Raw genomic sequence first — 21,225 nt, forward strand, 5'->3', positions numbered from 1 at the left:
AACGGGGTCTGCCTTAGTCATTGTGGTGGCTTTCAACCAGCCAACTTTAGGCAGGAAGTACAGACGAGGGTCCTGGACATGCCATTCAGGACCATCTGTTTGGAAAGTCTGTCGATGAGTCTCTGCAGTCCAAGATGACACAGCGATGGCCCGTGCCCTGGGCATCCTGTAACAGCTGTGCCCTTTTGTTCCTCAGGAGGGAAGTCGGCAGATCAAATGTTTTCGGCAGAGGATCGTCCTCATACCACCAACCCTCCCGCTCCACGACCCAGGAGGCTAACGGATCGTTCCAAGGCCTTCGGAGGTGGCCACCGTCGTCATCCAAGCTCCCAAGGCAGCGCGCACGCCTCCAAGTAGGATTGAACTGCCCGAGACATCAGGCCCCACCTCTGCACCCCGGTGGGAGGCTGGCTACAGAACTTTGTCAGTGTGGGAAAACCTCTCCACCGATCGTTGGGTGCTGGAAGCTCTCACCCACGGACACACTTTGGAGTCTCAGCGAGTGTCCGCAGATTCCACTGGTGGCTCGGCCGGAAAAACACATGCCCCGGCTACGACTGGAGGTGAAGGCCATGTTAAAGGGGGCGATGGAGCTGGTTCCTAAGCAACTCTGGTCTCCCGAGTTTACTCCAGATACTATTTAGTAAAAAAAAGACTGTGGGCTAGAGGCCTCATTCTAACACGACTCAAGTGCATAAAGTCCCAAAAATTCAGGGTGGTTACGTTGCAGCAAGTGCTCGGACAGCTGGAAGAAGGTCTTCCTGTCGTCGCTAGATCTGGAAGATACGTACTTCCACGTCCCCATTCACGAAAAAAACATTGCAAGTTCCTGTGCTTTGTCGTACAAGGGAAGCACTACCAGTCAAAGGCCCTTCCCTTCAGACTGAAGTCGACACCCAGAGTCTTTACGAAGTACCTAGTGGCAGCCCATCTGCGCCTGCAAGGAATACATTTGTACCCCTACCTCGAAGACGGGCTCATCTGGGCCAGGTCAAGTGAGATCGCCACTGATTACACACAGAGGACTGTCCAGCTGCTGACGGATCTGGGGTTCTACGTAAACTATCAGAAGTCCTGCTTGACTCCATCGCAAGACGCTCTGTTCCTAGGGTCCAGGTTCAACACGGTCTCCTGCCTGGCGGCTCCCTCAGAAGACAGGATAGCGTCCATCCTTGACAAGGTGCAACGGCTGTTGGCAGTAAAGATTGCCACAGTGAGGACCATCAAGTCTCTGATCGACATGTTGTGGATTTACCTGATCAGACCCCGCAGGTTGCGGATGCAATCTCTTCAGTAGTTCGTCGAGTGATAAGGTGGTGGGGAGGGTGCACGACATCGGCGGAGGCGCGGATTTCCAAAACCCTCCTTCACAGTAGACCGATGCTTCCCTGGAAGGCTGGGGAGCTCATACCGGAAGTCTCCACGCCAGAGTCCTGTGCTCTCCAGAGAAGGACCGCCACATCAATGTCCTGGAGCTACGGTTGTGTTCTGAACCCTCAAGTCATTCCTCCCGTCCCTCAAGGGCAAGGTGGTGAGGATCTTCATGGACAATACCACCACAATGTTCTACATCCGGAAACGGTGGAGGGGGGGGGGGTCACGAGGTCCCTAGCGCTCTCCCGAGAGGCGCAGGTTTTGTGACACTGGGCCGTTGCCCAGGGGATGTTCCTCATTCCTTTTCACCTGGTGAGTCAAGAACACCATCGCCAAGAGTGCGCATGCGAGGCGCATAGGACGTGAGCGCCCTCGCTCCCAGCAGCCGCTAATATCCTTGTCAAATATCCGGATTCCCTCATGAGATATTGTGCTGCAAACCCAACATGCTGTCATGATCACTACTTCCAAGAATGCAGGACCTGCCCAACATCCTTGGAAGCAGGCTCATAACCTTCATTCCGGGCACAAGCCAGCCCCTATTGGGACCTTTTGGACCTTGTCCTGGTGCCGGTGGCGCCAGGCTCATAAAGATCATCGGTCCCGGCACTGGAAGCGTCGGGCTCATAAGATGTGTAAAAGTGCTTGGGTGGACCTACCTACAGCAGACCATGCTGCATACTCGCCAACAAGATGACGTCCACATCCTCTTCTGACAGGGACTACTTTCTTACCTGGGTGGGGCAGGCTCCACTCCTTGGATCAGGAACACTAGGACTCTTCTGGAAACTGGAACTCTTTCCTTACCTAGGCGAGGCAGTGGAAGAAGACGCCTAAGCACTCCTGCACACTATTTAAACCACGCCCGATTGATGCAACGTGCTTCGCGTTATTCTGCATCAGCAGCAGGACGCTCACCGAGTCAGCTCCAGTCTTCCAGTGAAAACTCCAGCTCCAGCACCTGTGGGAACAAACTCTTACCTTCCTGGGATCCTGTCTTCAGCCGCACCTGCCAGCACAAAAAAACAGGTTAGCAAAAGCCAACTTAAAGCCAAAAGCCAGCATTTTTACTAACCCGATCCATCGGCATCTTCCAATCCTCACGCCGCATTCCTTGGCAGTCCATCGATCCCTGTAAAGGCAAAGAACATTGATCAGTCATTTTGCATATTTTGATCTGCTTACCTGTGCGACGCACGCTCCGGATTCCAACAAGCGCTGCATACCCGCACCTGCAAATAAAGAAAGACAGTAAGGAGCGCTTTTAAAACCATCAGCCGCCATTCTACTTACGTGCCTTCACGCGTGCCATTTTCCTACTTACGCGCTTGCACGAACTTTGGCGTCCATGAACCAACGCCTACCGCATCCAAAACCTGCAAGAGAAAAAGACATTAAAGAGTGCATTTAAAACCATCAGCAGCCATTCAACTTGCGTGCCTTCACGCGCGCCATCCACCTACTTACGCGCTTGCACGTACTTTGGCATCCATTAAACAGCGCCTACCGCATCCAAAGCCTGTAAGAGAAAAGGACTTCATTAAAGGTGTTCAGATACATATAAGGAATCGATCGTGCAGTTAACGACGGTCTCGCGCTCAAAGTTGTCCTCTGCAAGTAAGAGGTTTACAATATCACCAGTGGAGTAACTGGTACCCGCGCCCCTGCACCAGTCGCAGGATGGAGAGCCCAGCATTCACCTACTTAAGGTGAGCACACCTATCCTTTGGGCCTCAAGGAAAGAGAGAGTGAGGAAGAGAAGTCCGTCCAACCACCGTTCATTAACCCCTTGTTCTTCTGCCTGCAGACACCTCACTCTTCAAGTCAGGCATACCGTGAGAAGAGGTCCAGTCCATGGGAATCAGCCAAGTCCTGCGCTTTACAATTGAAGACACGGTAACAACCCAGTCAAGATCTGCGCCTCCGTGGGAATCAGGTGAGCGTTACACATGGGTGGCGGAACTGCTCTGCAACAACCAGCGACACTTCAGAAGAAAATCGATGCCAGGATCCTTCTAAACGAAGTATCGGCCCAGTTGATGAGCAGACGATGCGATATCGACCTAGCAACCTGAGCCGCGGATGCCCCGACCACCCACTAGGGTACCGGGCTGCGCTGCAGTGTGAAAGAAGCAGCGCGGCCACAGCGACGCCAGTAGTGTGGAGACTGCTGCATCCTGGTAAACCCAAGGCGGGTGAGGCTGTGCTACGCAGACACCGGGTCCTGAAGAGGCTTGAGCCCCCTCCCCCCACATTTAAATCGGCGGCCCCTCCTGGTACACCTGGGGTGAGGAGATCACTCAAGACGCTCTCAACTCTCTGGGAAGACACCTGCCAGTAAGGGACATGGCGGAACCCTGCTTTGCTGCACTCGCAGAAAGACGTGGCACCCTGTGCATGAGACTCGACCTGTGCCAGGAGACCAGAGTCGAGCAGGAACTACTCTGAAGTTTGGACCTGCACAGAGGGCGCTCCTCCGTGGAGGGGTAGAGGCCTTGACCGAAAGGGAGAGACCCTCTCCTGATACTGGCATGGCTGAGTCTCCTAAACTCGAGGGCAGGACCCCACACCACCTTAGAGGTGGGACCTGGGAAAGTGCCCGGACCGGGCACGCAGTTGCCGCCCCACTCCGCCAGCATCCATCCACTCTCACGTAACCGACAGCTCCAGCAATAGACCGCAAAAAGCCTACGTCCCATATAGTGCCTGCACGGACACGGGAAGGCACTTCCTGCAAAGTGCAACGGACTAAGGGATCAATATCTCCCCCGCCCCGCTTTTTTTCTCCATTGAGCACCCCCATAGGGTCCCAACAGGACGCCCATTCCCCGGTGCACAGCCATGTAGAATCATCGCAAAACTCATGAACTTCCGGGACAGGGATGCCATTCTTCAGATGGCACGAGCCTCGGGCCCCATCACCTATAATAGGTGTCGCATTGGCTTTTGCCCGAATTACACCAGAGAGGTCCAGAAGGCCTGGCTAATCTTTTGACTGTTAAAAAGAAGCTTCAGTCCCTAGCGATAAAATATGCACTGTTCTTCCCAGCTCTCCTGAAAGAGCATCACGAAGGGGTCACCCATCTGTTCTACTCGCCTAAAAAGGGCCTGGGAATGGCTGGAGTCCCAAATCCTAAATGGAGCTGAATCGCAACGATCCCCAAGAGGACCACTAGTTCGGAAGCCAAGGACGCACCGATCCCTGCCGCAATCAAATCCTCCAGCCCCTGAACTGTCGGTACCTCCAGAAGATGGGGAGAGTAGAGAAGGAAACGGCTGAACAATTCCACTGTGAAACCGGACACTAGAAAGCAAATGACGGACCAAGGGGACACTGCTGCGTGTTGATGTGGAATGCATATTTGCAGCGGGGATAAGAACCCCATAACACCCATCAATGTTCAATGTTGAAGTTCAGCGCCCGGTTGGCGCACAGTTCGGGCTATAGGTGCTTCTGTTTGTGGGGGGGTGAAATACGGGGATGGAGGTGGGGGTTGTTGGCGACGTAAGATGCCTCACAGGGAGACTGTCCATGCTGGGCTGAGTCACAATATAGGAGACCCAGAAGAGGTAAACGACTTGTGCGGAATGTCAAGGGTACATTTATTTTTGTTTGGTTTTTATGTTGCTCAGAGCACTGGCGCTGTTGTTGATGACCTTTCTATTTTTTTTTTTTTATTCTACCGTTTTGCTTTCAATGCCACAATGTCAGAGCCTATGCTAGAACGTCCTACAGCCAGGACAGTGGAGGGTGTGGGGGCAGGGTAAGAGCAATAAATTACACCCATACCCGCAGGACACGCACTCTCCAGGTCAACAATGGCACATGAGGGACATCTAACCCTGCTCACATGGAATGTCAATGGGTTGGGCTCCAGCATGGAGTGCCTGTTCAGTACCAGCACGCAGGCTGGTACTGAACAGGCACTTGCCTGACATCGTACTACTTACCGAGACACATCTGATGAGTACAAAATGCTAATTTTTCCGGAGATCCAATTATGCGACTGCCTTCCACGCTGGATTCTCTAGCGGGTCCCGAGGGACAATGATCCTCGGACATAAAAGGGTCCCATTCCAGGTGGGAGGGGTCCATACGGACCTGAGGCATTTTGTGGTGACCGGGGACATAAAGGTTAACACTTGGGGTGATAGCTGCAGTATAGACCTACCTCCCCCCTAACCCCCACACTCGCACTCTAATTCCTTGCGGACCTCCAAGCGGTACTGATGGACTAACCGGCGGAATACTGGCTGCTAGGCGGGGACTATGAGGTGATGTACATGCTCAAAGATGGAATACACATGGGGACTAAGGACCCTGACCAACCAAACTGCACTCCTTTGCTGGGGCTCTTGGGTGGGAGGATGTGTGGCGCATCATGCATCCCACGGATCCGGGGGTCTCCTTCTCAGGCGCACACAAATCCCTCTCGCGCATGGACTACTTTTTCATCCCCCAAGATATGACGCATAGGTTGCTGACCGCCACGTACCTGGCCAGGGGCATCATCGACTACTCCCCTTTGATATGACAATGAAACATGACGGGGAAACTGCCAACCCCACCTGACGTCTCAATCCATATTATCTCGGATTACCGGGAACAGTGGAAGGACTCGCCCAAAAAACAGAAGAATACTTATCCCTAAATGAAGGCTCCGTTGACTGCCCGATCACACCTATGGGAGGGATACAAGACCGTGATCCGGGGGAGGCCCTTTCCGTGGTGTCGGCCCATCGTAGTTTACAAACCCGAGAGATTGCAGAGGTGGAAGAGAGCGCAGCTAGGACGGATGATCAGTTACTCACTGCTGGGACGGGGCGTCCAAGGATGTGCTGGTCATGGCCCAGGAGGTCCTGAGGAACTAGTCCCTCAGCGCCAAGTCCGCACACTGGGCCATGCGTAAAAAGATATGAGACCGGGGACAATGCCGGAAAGACGCTTGCGTGGTTGGAAAGACGAGACGGGAACAAGGGATGTGTACTCGTCATACGAGGGGCAGAGGGGGAACTACTCTCTGCAGGCAATGAAATCGCGGAGGCATTTGCCACCTTTTTATAGTAATTCTACTGCCCGCCCCCGAGCCGGCACCGCAGAGAAATGGGAGCCCATGCTTTCTGGATTCTGTCACACACCTCAGACTATCAAAACACCAGATAGGCAAACAAGAGGCTGAAGTCGCAGAGGAGGAGATGGCGGTGGCCCTGTCCCAACTTCAATCCGGGAAATCTCCAGGCCCAAATGGTTTTCCCGGTGGAAACGTGGAAGAGACTGGGGGAACCAGTCACTGATACGTGCCTGGGATGAGGAGCAGCTCCCTCGGTACGTTGGGCAGGCTGCTATACTGGTAATCCCCAAGCCTAGAAAACCCCCTAAGCGCTGTTCCTCCTACCGGCCAATTTCACTCATCAACTGGGAAGCTAAAGTCCTCGCCCGAGGTCTAGCCAATAGACTGCTGGGGGACATACACTCCCTGTTTCACCCGGACCAATGTGGATGTATGCCATCCAGATCCACCCGGATGAACCGAAGGGTCCAGTTTGCTATTGACCAGGTTGCCGCAATTAAAGCTCCACTCCAACTATTGGCAGTGGATTTTGAAAAAGCTTTCAACTCTGGGGTGGGCGGCCCGGACCATATGGGATTCGGGCCCAACTATATGGCATAGTGTTAGGGAGAATTCTCAGAAATGTGCTAATTCCCTCCACCTTAGAGACCACCAGCAACTTTGCTGGATTTTGAGGACTTTCCCTGGAGAGTGTGAGCCTTTTTTCCCACTCTCTCGTATTTTGATGTGTTTTTTTTTACTCTTGTGGTCTTTGGTTATGGAGTTTAGATAACTCCATAGGCATCATCTTTTTATTGTTGTCACACAGCACCTTTAGTGCAGTGGCACAGCGGTGTCCTTTGGACTTCCCAAGGTTTAAATACCTTCTCTGGGATGAACTACTGTTCCCCAGAGAATGTAAAGTTAAATTGACTTTACTAGTCTTTTTAAATTCATAGACCCCAGCACACACGATCTTCCTATAGAGTGCTGGAGGGGTTACTTAGTATCCCCTATGTCTAAAAACTCTTGTAGCTGTCAAAAGCTACCCTTTCCTCTTGCAATGGCTGGTGGCAGTGGTTTTATAACTAACTGCCATGATTTTTCCCAATCGCAAACACCGGTAGTTAAGAATTGAGCCGCCATGTTTTTCAAAATGGAGCCCAAGACCCCTCTAAAAACACTCGGTCATCTTTTATTGCGGTTTCTTTGAGGAAAGGTCCTTCTGGTGTGTTTTTTTTTTTTAATAAACTTTTAGTTTTGTTGGCAGAGGCAAATAGCATACACATACATCAGAGCAGCCAAAAATGATTAGATACATGTATAAATGAGTACAGTGGTACATAGCAGAGATGACTGCGAGGAATTGTCCACAGAGGGGGGGTGCGTCTAGGCAATTAAGGTAGCTGTTAAAGGCGGACCATATGGGCCGGGAGCATACTGAGGTACTCTTCTCACAGTTCCCAGACCATGTTAATAAATTCAGCCATTTCTGGAATGTGGGGGGGGGGCACTTCCAGTTCTTTAAAACGCATTTCTTGAAAATTATACAACTCACATTTAAGAATGTAGCCGCACTTTTAGCACACTCAGCCATCCACGCTCCAACCAGAACCCCCAGCGGGTCGGGATCAATAACGGTGTCACAGATTTCTGACCGTGTTTTCAGGATCTCATGCCAGAATGCAGCCAGCCTCAGACAGTCCCAGAACATATTCAAATGACCCGCTCCCTCTGTACCGCAGCGAGGACAGGGCCGTGGGTCAGAGGGAACAAACCTGGAGATCCTGCGCAGGGTGTAATACAGCCTGTTCAACAATTTGAATTGAATGGTGCGATAGCGAAAGTTCAGGGAGACTCTATTACTGTGGGAGCACAGTTTTTCCCAAAATTGAAGCGTGAGTTCTAACTCCAGTTCGGATCCCCAGTCGTCCCAGACCTTGGAAGGCTGTGGTGGGGCAACAGTTAGGAGAAGTTTGTATAGTGAAGACACCACCCCGCGGGCGCCACCCGAATTGGCAATGTAGGAAATCCCAGGGGAGTCCGGGGGTTCCTCTGGAAATTCGGGCCTAGAACTTCAGAAGGCAGCCCGGAGTCTATAAAATTGCAAGAGTTCCAGTGGTGAACCCGAGTGACCTGGCCTCCAAGTCTGTAATGTTATGAATTGCCCTTCCGGGTAGAAATCGGTTAGGGCAAGGTACCCCAGGGTCTCCCAGTGTCGTGCCAGGGCCGTGTCATATGTGGGTTCCAGCCCGGGAAACCGCCAGTCGGGAAGCCACTTGTAGTATGGGTGTCTTTCAGCACATGTGGCAAATATCCGACCCCAGGCATGCACAGTGGTCCGGACCGGGTCAAGGGTAGAGTCTGGCTCGTATCGTCGGTGTAATATTAAGGTCATTATGTTGGTGCCGGATGCCGCAAGGGTCTCCAGCTTGACATGGGGGCGAGGGGGGCACGGGGAACCAGTAAGAGGCGAATTGTGCCTGTACTGCGATCCAGTACCGCAGCATATCTGGGGCAGTGAACCCACCTCTTTCATAGGGAAGTGTCATTGCAGACCATTTTTTACGCACAGCAACAGAGTGGCACAAGAACTGAGCGCACAGCTTGTGTAAATCTGTAAAATATTTCTTACCGGGCCAGATAAGTACATTAGTGAATATGTACAGCAGCTTAGGGAGCAGTATCATCTTTACATCGAGAGTCTCCCCGCTAGTGATAGCGGGGGAGAGCGCCGGCGCGCTATCCTGGCTTCCGCGTGTTCTGCCGCGGCCAGGTAGTTGTCTGCTAGGAGTGACTCTTTGGTCAGGGACATCTGGATTCCCAGGAACTTAATCCCGTCAGGGGACTAGCGGAGCGGGTACTCAGTGACAGGTTGTACTGTGGAGCTTGTGAGAGGGAATAGTTTAGATTTGGTATAATTAATAGTGAAGCCAGAGTATGTACCTATGCGGGTGATGTCGCGCAGGATTGGGTCAAGGTGAACACTGGGGTCTCTGATAAACAGTATATCGTCCGCGTAGAGAGATAATTTCGGGGGAATCCTGCAGTTGTATCCCTTTACGTGAGTGGCGCTCCCGGACATAATCCGCCATTGGCTCGATAGCCAGGGCGAATAGGATCGGGGAGAACCGGCATCCCTGCCGGGTGTCTCTGAAGAGAGCGAACAGAGCGGACGTTTGGGAGTTGACTCGGACCCTGACCACCGGGGAGGTGTATAACAGCTTGATATATGCAATCATCCTGGGTCCTATGCCCATGGCCTCCAGGACGAACCACATGTATCTCCAGGACACCATGTCAAAGCCCTTCTGAGCATCCAGCGTGACCGCAACCGCACTCACACCCTGGTCAATTTGTGACATGACATTAAGAAGCCTTCTGATATTATGGGATGTGGATATCCCGGGCACGAAACCTGACTGGTCATCGTGAACCATATATGACATGACAGGGAGGAAGCGGTTAGCGATCACCTTAGCAAAGATTTTAGTGTCCAAATTAATTAGTGATTGGGGCCATTATGATCCACAGTCATCGCTCGGCTTACCAGGCTTGAGTAGAACCGTAATGACGGCCTCACGTAGTGTCGGGGGAAGGGAACCGAACCGGAGTGACTCGTTCCATACTTTGAGCAATTTGGGGGCCAATATAGCTACATGCTCCTGATAAAATTCTACCGTTAGCCCGTCGGGGCCCGGTGCCTTTCCTTTGGGGAAACTAGATATGGCCTCCACTATTTCATCCAATGTAATAGGAGAGACTAATTGGTCTCTTGTTGCGGGGGAGACACAGGTAGTAGGTATCTGCTCAAGGAGATCCTGCATCTGACCGTCACTATGCTCTGGGGGTTTAGAATATAATTCCGAGTAGAAGCCCGTGAAGACTTTGAGGATTTGCTGGTCGGAACACTGTATTGCCCCCTGACTATCCTTAACGCAGGTAATTTGGGTTTGGCCCCACTCACCCTTCGCCAAAGCGGCAAGTGTTTTGCCGGGTCCGTCACCCTCGCCGTATTTGTGCGCAGCTTGTGGACGGCTGAAGTACTGGACTTCCCTAGTGGCTTGTTCATTGAAATATTTGAGCTCTTCGTTGATCTGGGAGAGGACACCCGGGTCAATCGACACCGGGTGGGCTCGCTCCAGGTCACGTAGTTTAGTTTCAGTGCGGGTTAGGGCAGCTCTAATGGTTTGGAGGACACCCACTTCCCTAGAAATGGACATTCCCCTGATGAAGGCTTTGAAAGCATCCCACCAGACTCCCAGGGTGGTGGACTGGGGCGTATTGTGCTCAAAATAGGACTGTATGTCAGCAAAGATGTCCGCCTTAAATACAATATCCTGCAAAGCAGACAACTTGAATCGCCATGTGTTGATGGTAGGGGCAGGTATTCCCAATTCCAGGGATAACAAAATCGGGGAGTGATCGGACAGAGTGTGCGCCAGTATCCGTGTTTCCACCACTCTGCCCAGCATAGGACCAGATAATAGAAACATGTCAATCCTGGAGGAACTATTGTGCACTGAGGAGTAGTATATGTACTCGCGTGTCTGCGGATGTAGTGCCCCCCCAAGCATCATGAATGTCAAGTGTTGTGCTGTGGGTCAGTAGTCTACGCGCTGCACCAGGCAGGGGCCTGGGGGGGCTATACCAGTCCTATCCAGCATGGTGTCTAATATGAAGTTCATAACCCCACCCCAGATAATCTGCACCCCCACGTATCCTAGCAATATGGACACCACCAGGTCAACCAAGTCGGGGGAGTCAACATTAGGGCCATAGGTATTCACCAGCAAATAATCTCTATTGGGTATTGCGCAATGCAACACAATGTATCTCCCCTCCGGGTCCATACAGCTCTTGTGGAGAACAAACTTAAGTGATTTATGGATCATCGTCAACACCCCTCTGGCATGTGTGGAATATGAGGTGAAATATCTGTGTAGTCCCCATGCCGGTGCTATACTCTATTTAGACGGCCCCTGGAGTGCGTCTCCTGCAGGAGCAGTATTTTGCAGCCGTGTCTGTTAGCGTACAACATGATTCTACGGGCCTTGGTGTAATTGCTTAGGCCCCGTATGTTCCAGGACATCACTGTTACAGGCATTTTAATAATCTAACATCCCACCACCGCTGTCGTAAGGTGAATTCAGGGTGGGGACCGCCCTCACTGGGGTCCCCCGATGTACTGTGGTCTGCCAGTCCGCCTCCGCCTTTTCCCATAACAAAAATCAAACCCACTTCACCCCCTCCCGCACCACCCCTTCCAAGCAGGCAGTGAAACCCCCCTCACCCCACCAGTCAAAACCAAAATGTCCCACAGAAAAGGGGACAACAGGCGGTTCCCAACATGGGTCCGCAATACCAATGGCCCAACCGGGCCAACCCCCAACTTCAAATTAGCAAGAGTATACATTGCAATCGCAGTGGAGTGCGCTGTTGCCGTGTGGTGGACACTTGGAAAAATAGAAATGGCAATATGTTACCAGCGGTACATTGAACAAACATATGCAGACTGATCACCCCCGGCCGCCCGGCCCAGTCAGAGCGAGTAAAAAGGGTCGAGCCTACCAAAGGGCGAAGCCCTCAGCACCCTAGCGTTCCGTGTTCAGGCCTGTGGGTACAAGTGGGACAACCAGCAGATGGATTATTCAACAATGGCAGGTCGGTAAGCATGTCGGAGAGCCGCCCCTGGTCGCCGGGGATGAACTATGCAAATGTGATCAACACAGGTATTCAATGTCTGCATATGGGTGAGCCAATAAGGCTGCATTGCTATCAGCACATGAAAGAACAAGCAATAGTCAACAGATAGCTGAAATACGAAGTGGCGTGAGTCTAGTCATCAGCCCTAGGGTTGCCATTCGGATTAGGCAATGGGATCTGGGTCTCAATAAATTTGACAGCCTCCTCCGGAACAGTAAAAAAGTACAGTTTTTCTCTGAAAGTAATCTTGAGCCGGGCTGGGAATAGGATCGCATAGGGGACATTCCGCTCACGTAGCAGTTTCTTGACTCCCAGGAATTGGCGTCTCTCCTGCTGCACCCCGACGGAGAAGAAATGGTGTTTGAGTCAAGTTGTAGGTCACCCTTTTCACGTGACAAGCATAGGATGAGGTCCCAGTCCCTGTAATTGAGGATCCTGGCGAAAATGGGTCTGGGGAAATCTCCCGGCTTGGGACGTGGGGACAGGGCCCGATGAGCTTGCTCGACTGTAAAGAAAGGGGCTAGTGTGGGTTCTCCCAATAGATCTCTAAGTAGACTTTCGACTGCCAACTCCATGCGCCCCTTCAGGGCATTTTCAGGGACCCCTATTATGCGTAGGTTGTTCGCGAGCGGGATTCAAGGTCATCGCACTTTGATTTCACCGCTTTCATGTCGAGAGTCAGGGTGGCCACTGCATCCTGCAAAGTATGTAGTTGATCTTCGTAAGCCCCGATTCTCTTTTCTGCCTAGGTGGATTTAAGGGAAGCGACATTGGCATTAATATCGTCCAGTTTTTCATGAAACGAGGCAACATTTTTGGCCATCGACTCAATCATGACAGTGAGGTCAGAAGCCACTGCTCCAGGGGGGACTCGGGTTCGGGACCTTCCTGGGCGGATGTCGCAGCGCCCTGGTCTACACGTGGGGTTGCCTTTGCAAATTTGTCCATAGCGCCCACCTTGGTCTCTCTGGATCTGTTGGGCATAGCTAGTGCGATAAGGGAGGCGATACGACAGGTCGGGCCGGATCTAATGTAGTTGCAGGTTGTTGAAGTTGAGGGAAAGTAGAGGTGGCAAGTGACACTGCTGATGTGTTCGGGGTCTAGGTAGCCACCGGGCTGCAATGCGGGCAAAACTAGAATAGTAGCCTGCACAACCACCCAGCGTGGAAGGTGCCTGGGCAGAGGGGAACCGCCATATAGCGCTGCCAATGTGATGTTGGCCCGGGAGGGATAAACAGGATGTCCACTGAGGAATAGAGCGCTGTTGATGCCTGGCCGGGGACAATGATGGCTAGGTCCGATGTTCTATGACCACCCGTATGTACCACTGGGTGAGTTGATCTTGGCCCAGTGAGGCCGCGATGTGGAGACGGTAAGGTCAGAAGGTCGTGCAGATCTCCAGCACAGGGGATGCCAGGGGGGTGACGGGCATAGTGACAGGAGCGCAGTGACCGCCAGGCAACAAGTCGGTGCTAATGAAGCGGTTTTGATGTGGACCCCCTAGGTGACAGCGAAAACAGTTCGGATCCACAGTCCTGCAGGTGCCATCAGGCTTCAGTTGTCGTAGAGCTCCAGTGCCAGCCACAACAGGGCCGTTGAAAGGGGGAGCGATGTGGTGCCCTCCAGGCAGATGTATGGTGGCCGAGGCATGACGCAGGTTAAGGCAGTCATGGGGAGAGGTGGATGGACTGTGTGTGGCCCGCGGCCCTACATGCGCACACAGGCCTCAGTTGTTAAGGGTCAGGGGCCAAGTGTACCAGGACCCACTGATAGAACCAGATGATAGGGAGGGCCATGGGGGCACCTGCACGGGAGCAGTGGCACAGGGTGGGTAATGCAAGTTAGCTCCACAGATGTACGCCCTCCGCCCCCGGCTCCTCACTTGTCCTGTGAGCACGGGCCTCCGCTCGCGGGGTGCACTGCCGAGTCCAGCAGCTGCACCAGCGTGTAGGTGCCGTCTGCGTCCAGGAAGCGAGGGGTTAATGCGGCTCTGGCCACCAGGTGCGGTGCCCTCCAAGGCAGTCCCCTGCCGGCACCAGTCCGCCTCCACGTGGCCGGCAGGGTTGGGCCGCAGCGCCACAGGGCGAGGAGGAGGGCAGCTGCGGCCACCAGACCAGGCATGGCCTCAGCGCCCCGGCGCAGCGCGGCCAGCCGGCGGGGACGCCGCCGTGCCTGGAGAGGGAGGGAAAGGCTCAATCACAGCTGCCGAGCCCAACGCAGAGTTCCGATGGCAGGCGCAGGGAGGGACAGCCCTAGTGCGCCGCAGAGCACGGCTTGATCAGCCCGCGAGGGCAGACCCCAGCTGGGTCTCCGGCAGCGCCGGGGTCCAGGCCGGCGATCGGGCCCAAAACATCAATCTGACACAGCAGGTCACCCGGAGCACGATCCCGGCCGAAATCTCGTCAGGACCACCAGCTGGATGTTTGCAACAATCTGGGATGATTTGAGAGCGATGGGTGCAACGTGAACCGCCGATGTGGCAGGATATGTGCCCACACCTTCGCGGAGCTGCAAAGCTAGGCAGCCATTTTCAAGCTGCTCAACAGCGCCCCCAGGTCCTTCTGGTGTTTAACTCTGCGCACCAAACCAGGTTTGGTCCATTTGTTCGTTAGCCTTTGGCAGGCTTCAGGACTGAAGTCTGCCCATGGCACCGGAGTGTCTGGGGTGGGCAGGAAGTGAGAGGTGGCCGAAACTCCCTGTGCTTAGTCTCTTAGGACACCTAAATGCACTCTGGCATGATTGGCTGGCTGACTGTATGGCAAGGACAGCCACCCTGCTGGGTGAGTGACAGCTAGGCTGGAATGAATGGGAGAAAACTGTTTTAAAAGGTGAGTCTCCAGGACTGGAAGGCAGTCGACCACTGGAACGAAAGAACCGAAGATGAGCTGGAAGAGGACGGCTGCTGCAACCACTGGACTGTTGGTTTGCACGGTATTTTTTACCACGAAACTTTGAGTAGAAGTGTCTACTTGAACCCACTGTGATTGTGATACGTCTGTGTAACTTCTACTGCTCACAAGCCCTCTTGAGATGAATCTGGTTGCTCAGCTCGCTACCAAAAGTGTGTGGTACAGACTTATACCAAAGGTTGGTTTTTGGTTACACCTATAGTCCTAATTGTGTGTGGTGTTCCCAGAGGGTACTACCTGCAATTCTGCCTAACATGTGGTTCAAGATACTATGACTCCCCGGGAAGCTGTGGTGAGGGTAAACTGGATCTCCTCCAGTGCTTTCAAGCTGTGGCTTGTTACTAGGCAGGGCTGTCCCCATTTCCCCCCTGATGTTCACATTGGCCATAGAACCGCTTGCAATCGGGGTAGGGGGGTGTGGGTTGGATCAGGTTTTACTCTACGCCTAAAACCTGCTCATCTACATGAGCAATCCTAGGACCCCATGCCCGGCAGTAACCAATATCCTTACCAAATATCAGGAATTCTGCGGCCTGAAAGTTAATGAGCAGAAAACAATGCTCTTCCTGCTCCAGGCGGGAGCGAGGAGATACTGCTGCGTTGCTTGTACTGTCTCCATATTGCGCTTGGGTATTAAAATGAGCCCCAACCGTGAGGACTTTGTTCATCTTAATTTACAACCGACAAGTGGTAAATGGATTTGAAGTAGACGATACCCACTGGCAATCCCTTCCACTCACACTAATGGGCTGAGCAGCTCTTTAAGATGCTTGCTCTTGCCAGATTCTTGTATGTTCTCCAGAATGCCCCCCTCCATATCATGCACACGTCGTTTGCATCCTTAGAGGCCACCCTTCGGAGACTACTCTGGGGGGGGGGGAAACAACCCTGCATAGCGCTTAAAACCCTACAACTCTGTCTTGGAGGGGTGGGAATAGGTCTACCGTGCCTCCAGACCTACTACTGGGCTGCACAGCTGGGAGTAGTTAATAACTGGCTGCATGGGAGTTCAAGACTCCTACACATAGGGGGGAGATCTGAAGCATCGGGGCAATTACACCCCTCCGAGTATTGTATGACATGGAGAGAGACATGAAGGAGGCGTCTGGAATGACACGACAGACTCGTAAGGTCTGGGCTGAGGCTACCCATCATATGGGCTGGGGTGGGAGGCCGACACTGGACCAGCCCCTGTGGAACAACGTGCACATCCCAGAGGTTCTGAAAATGGTGCACTTCACCAAGTCGGAGGAATCGGCTATACAGACCCTTGAAGACGTGGTGCGAGAAGGGCACCTAGCACCATTCACTGACGATTTGCATTGCCCAGCAGTGAGCGATACAGATGTATGCAACTAGCACATGCCATTCGGGCCCAATTTCCAGTCCTGGCAGATATCCCAAAGTGCTCCTCCCTAGAAGCAAACATGCTCTAGGCCAGGATCCCAGCAAAGGTCATGTCAACACTTTACCAGGTGATAACCACCTTTGGGACCCAGGAACTCTAAGCTTCGGGAGAAATGGGAGAGGCCGGTAGGCCAGCTAGAGCCTGAGGAGTGGGTGGAGGCGTTAAGGTTCCCAAGGGAGATCGGTATAGACTCCAAACTCCTCCTCATACAGTATAAAATGTTGCATCAGACCTATTACTCCAGGACCTCAATGATGAAATGGGGGTTGGGCGGTGGAGGATGGGACTCGTCTGCGCTGCAAAAGGGCAGAGGGAACCTTTTACAACATGCTCTGGGACTGCAATGTTATTCAAAGCTTCTGGAGCCAATGCATATGCACGATCACCAAGGTCATGGGGTCTCCAGTCCCATGGGAGCCAAGGCTAATGCTTTTCGGGATATGGGGAGAAGTGGAATATACGTAGTGTGTAAAATCATTCATTGCGGTGGGGCTGAGAAAAAAGACTCGTAGCCTCTAGGTGGGGATCCTCCGAAGGGCTGTTCCTTAACCGATGGGTGAACAAAATGGACCGCTGTGCTTCCCTGGAGAAGCACATATATAACGCCAAGGGTTGCCCTGGGAAGCAACTGAAGGTTTGGGGGCGATGGACTGACCACCCATAGGCATCCAACACAGGGAAGGTCGGGGGGCGGGGGGTGCATGTTGGGGAGAATTCTCAAAAATGTGCTAATTCCTTTCACCTTGGAGACACCCAGCAACTTTGCTGGATTTTGAGGACTTGTTTTTACCTGGAGAGTGTGACCCTTTTTTCCCACTCATGTATTTTGATGTTTTACTCTTGTGTTCTTTGATTATGGAGTTTTAGACAACTCCACAGGCATCATCTTTTCATGTGTGTCACACAGCACCCTCAGTGCAGTGGCACAGGGAAGCCTTTCAGGATTTCCCAAGGTTTAAATACCTTCTCTGGGATAAACTGTTTCGCAGAGAAAGTGAATTTGACTCTACTAGACTTTTCAAATTCCTAGACCCAGCACACCCGATCTTACAATAGAGTGCTGGAGGGGTTACCTAGTATTTCCTGTGTCTAGATACTTGGGTAGCAGTCAAATACTACCCTTTCCTATCAAAATGGATGGTGGCAGTGGTTTTACAACGAACTACCATAGTTTTTACCGACCGCAAACACCGGTAGCGTTAAATTGCGGGAGCTATGTTTTTCAAGATGGTGTCTGAGCCCCCTGTGTTTAAACCGGTCCCAGTCTTCTTTTTTCGCTGTTTCTTTTGTGGAAAGGTGCTTCTAGAGTTTGTCTCTGCGCGCCAAACCAGGTTTGGTCCCTTTGTTTCATTGCCTTTTGGCAGGCTTCAGGACTGAAGACCGCCTCTGGCGCCCGAGTGTCTGGGGTGGGCAGGAAGTGAGGGAGGTGCCCGAAACTCGCTTGGTCTCCCAGGAGACCCGAATGCACTCTGGCGTGATTGGCTGGCTGACTGTCCAGCAAGGACAGGCACCCTGCTGGGTCAGTGGCAGCTAGGCTGGAATGAATGGGGGGAAAACTGGATAAAAGGTGAGTCTCTTGGCTTGGAAGGCAGTCGACCACTGGAACAAAAGAACCAAAGACGAGCTGGAAGAGTATGGCTGATGCAACTACTGAACCGTTGGTTTGCCTGGTGAAGCCCTGCTGCAGGTCCGAATCGCCAAGTTCATCTCGACGGAGAAGCCCTTCAAGGACTACTTCCTTGGAGTTGGTGGTCCCAATCAACTCGTAAGCCACCTGGATACCATTCTCTGAGCTGGTTGTATTTTCCTCAGATTGCTGCAGGAAACCGAATAACCAGGGAGAGGGACACCAGTTTGTGTGCTTGAATACAGCTACCAGAATTGAAGATTTGCCAAATGCCAGCTTTGACCAGTCCCAATGCAGTGCAGAAGTCCCCTGCCGTCCTCGCTCTTGTCCCCACGACTGAGGCTCGGGAACAGCAAGTTCTGCAGGAACTGCCAGGAACAGAAGTCTTCAGCTGCATCTTTTTCTTCATTGTAAGGTACTGTGAAAACCTGACCGAGAACTTGCCTCTCATTGCAAAAGTGCTTTGAACTTTGGCAACTTGCAGGCCTAGTCCGCTTGTGACCCAACATATGAATCTTTCTTTTACTAACTACTTCGGAGAGCTTTGGCAAAGACTTGTCTGTTTAACTACCAAAACTGCTTTATTCTGTACAAGACTTTAGCCCATTGACTTTAGCAGTGCCGACGCGAGGAACACTGTGTGCCGTCTAAGAAGGGATTACCCTGTGACTTTTCTTTTGAAATCATTATGATAGAATATGATCTAATTGCCCAGATCTTTTTGTTTTGATAAAGGCCCTTGAGAGGCCGAAACACGTGTTAACAATCAGTGGGCACAACAAATTAACTAAATTTGTGTTTTGCTTGAATTACTCCTAAAGAAAAAATTTTGGAACCCAATTGGATCTTGTGTGGCGCCTTCAATGTGTGGTCCACCGCTTTTTCTGTAACCAAGGAGTCAGGGGTACTGGTTCCTCCATACAAATTACCACATCGACCAACATTTCCCAATGGTGTTTTATTGTGGTCGCCAACAGAAGAATTTGTACCCTGAACAAACCCCGAAAATCACTTTCTTTTCATTAACCTATGCCTTTTTGCTCCTACTTCAGTATACACTGAATGCCATTTTGCTCCTCCTTCAAAGTAGTTTAAATGCCTCAGACCCGTCCCGTGTAAAGTACTGAAGTATATTTTTGTGATATAGATTGCCTCCTTCTAGTGAATGTTTTATAACTGACTGTTGACTAAATTAATAAGTGTTTAACCAAGAAACCTTGCGTGTAAGAGTTTATTTGGATACTTGTGATTGTAGACCTCTGTGTAACATCCTTACAGCTCACGTTACCTCTTGAGATGAGCCTGGCTGCTGAGCTCCGCTACCAAAAACTTGTGTAGTACAGATTTATACCAAAGGTTGATTTTGCTTACACCAAAGGGTACTGCATACAAACTCTGCCTAACAGTGGAGTGCCCATCAAAGTGGTATCTGAGACTTGGCACCCCCACCGTCAGTGGGACCCCCCTGTGTGGCATGCTCCACACCACTTTACTGCCCGTGCAAAGAAATGTAATGTATCTGTGCACTGTGACCCTATTCTATCACCGATTTGATGCTTGACATGTTGACTGTGGCTGTTTTTGCTTTGTTTTTGGTAAAGCAATACAAAGTTTTTTATTTGTAAAAACACCATTGCAGACTCACTCAGCAGGGAGCTGCGCTCTTGCCACGAGTGGGAGCTTCGGCAAGATCAGGTGGACAATCTCTTCCCCAAGTGGGGCAGGCCCCGAATCGACCTATTCGTGACAGCGGCGTACTCCAATTGCCAGAGGTTTGCCAACAGGTTCCACCAGCCTAGGAGAATGGGGAACGTGTTCTCCTTCCCATGGGAAGGCCGATTCCTGTATGCGTTTCCTGTTGCCATTCGTGCTGCGAGTGATCAATTGACTCACTATGCAGGATTATCCTTGTCTCCCTGGCGTGGCCGAGTCAGATTTGGTACCCGGACCTTCTCAACTTGTCTAGGTCCACACCAGTCAAGCTGCCAGTGGTCACAGATCTTCTAACGAGAGGAGGCAAAAGTCTACACCACGACCCATGGTTGTTGAACCTGAAGGCTTGGCTCCTGCAGAATTAGAGTTGGGTGGGTACGAGCTCCCAGCCAACTGCAAGGGTGGTCCTTACTAGGGCCAGATGTTTGACTCTTAAGTACTATGGGCACAAGTGGCAGCACTTCGCAACGTGGTGCCCGATGCAGATCAGCCCCCTAAGGGTCACGGCCCCACAGATCCTCCGTACTTGTTTTGTGTGGCCAAGGCGGGGCAGGCGCATGCCTCAATCAAAGTGCATCTGGCGGCTATCTCCCACTACACCTGGTCTCTGGGGCAGTCTTCTTTGATCAGTCTAGTCAAGGAGTTCCTAAAAGGACTGTTTTGATCGTCCCTGCCCCGGCGTGGGAACTCAACCTGGTTCTGACTGGGCTCATGGAGTTGCAGGGGGGGTGGCCTTTGAGCCTATGCAGCAAGTCCATCTCAAGTTAATTTCGGGCAAGACTGCTTTCCTCGTGGCCATTACCTCTGCCAGGCAGGGGTGTTGCTAGGTCTGGAAAAGACCCGGGGCTACAATAATGTCGGAACTGTCGGGACTGGGGGCTAGCTAGCCTTTTGGCTGTAGCTCCTGAGATTCTATCTGGGGCTACAACCAAAAGACCAGGGGCTAAAGCCCCCTTAGCGCCCCCCTCCCTAGCAACGCCTCTGCTGCCAGGTAAGGGAAATCCAGGCCCTATCCTGCAAGCGGCCTTATCTGACTTTCCACAACACAAGGGTGGTGCTGCAGCCGCACCCCTCCTTCATGCCAAAGGTTCAGTTGGAATTCCATCTCAACGAGCCTTTGGTGTTGCCTATATTCCTTCCGACACGTTCGTCGCCGGCTAAAAGGACTTTGCTCTCGCTGGATGTGGCGCGTGCTCTGAAGTTCTATTTGGCTTGCACGAAGAGTTTCTGGAAGACTTCTCAGCTTTTTGTGAACTTTGGTCCTGTGAACCATGGGAAGGCTTTGTCCAAGGCCTCATCTCCAGGTGGCTCTTCGGCTGCATCACTCATTGTCACCGGTTGGCAAACCGACCGCTGCCCGGCTGTCTGAGAGCCCATTATACCACAGCGATTGCTGCTACGGCATTCCTGTCTGGTGTGCCATTGCTTGTATCTGCA

The 21,225-nt window shown here is 52.2% G+C and overlaps 1 protein-coding gene across 1 annotated transcript in view; it reads left to right on the plus strand.

Moving 5' to 3' along the window:
* The window catches only part of WDR75 (WD repeat domain 75), a 552,173-nt gene that overhangs the window by 368,230 nt on the left and 162,718 nt on the right, over nt 1-21,225 (plus strand). The gene's annotated exons all lie outside the window — the stretch shown is intronic.

This window comes from Ambystoma mexicanum, chromosome 9 (assembly GCF_040938575.1).
Source record: "Ambystoma mexicanum isolate Mex_15411 chromosome 9, UKY_AmexF1_1, whole genome shotgun sequence".
NCBI classification, from domain to species: Eukaryota; Metazoa; Chordata; class Amphibia; order Caudata; family Ambystomatidae; genus Ambystoma; species Ambystoma mexicanum.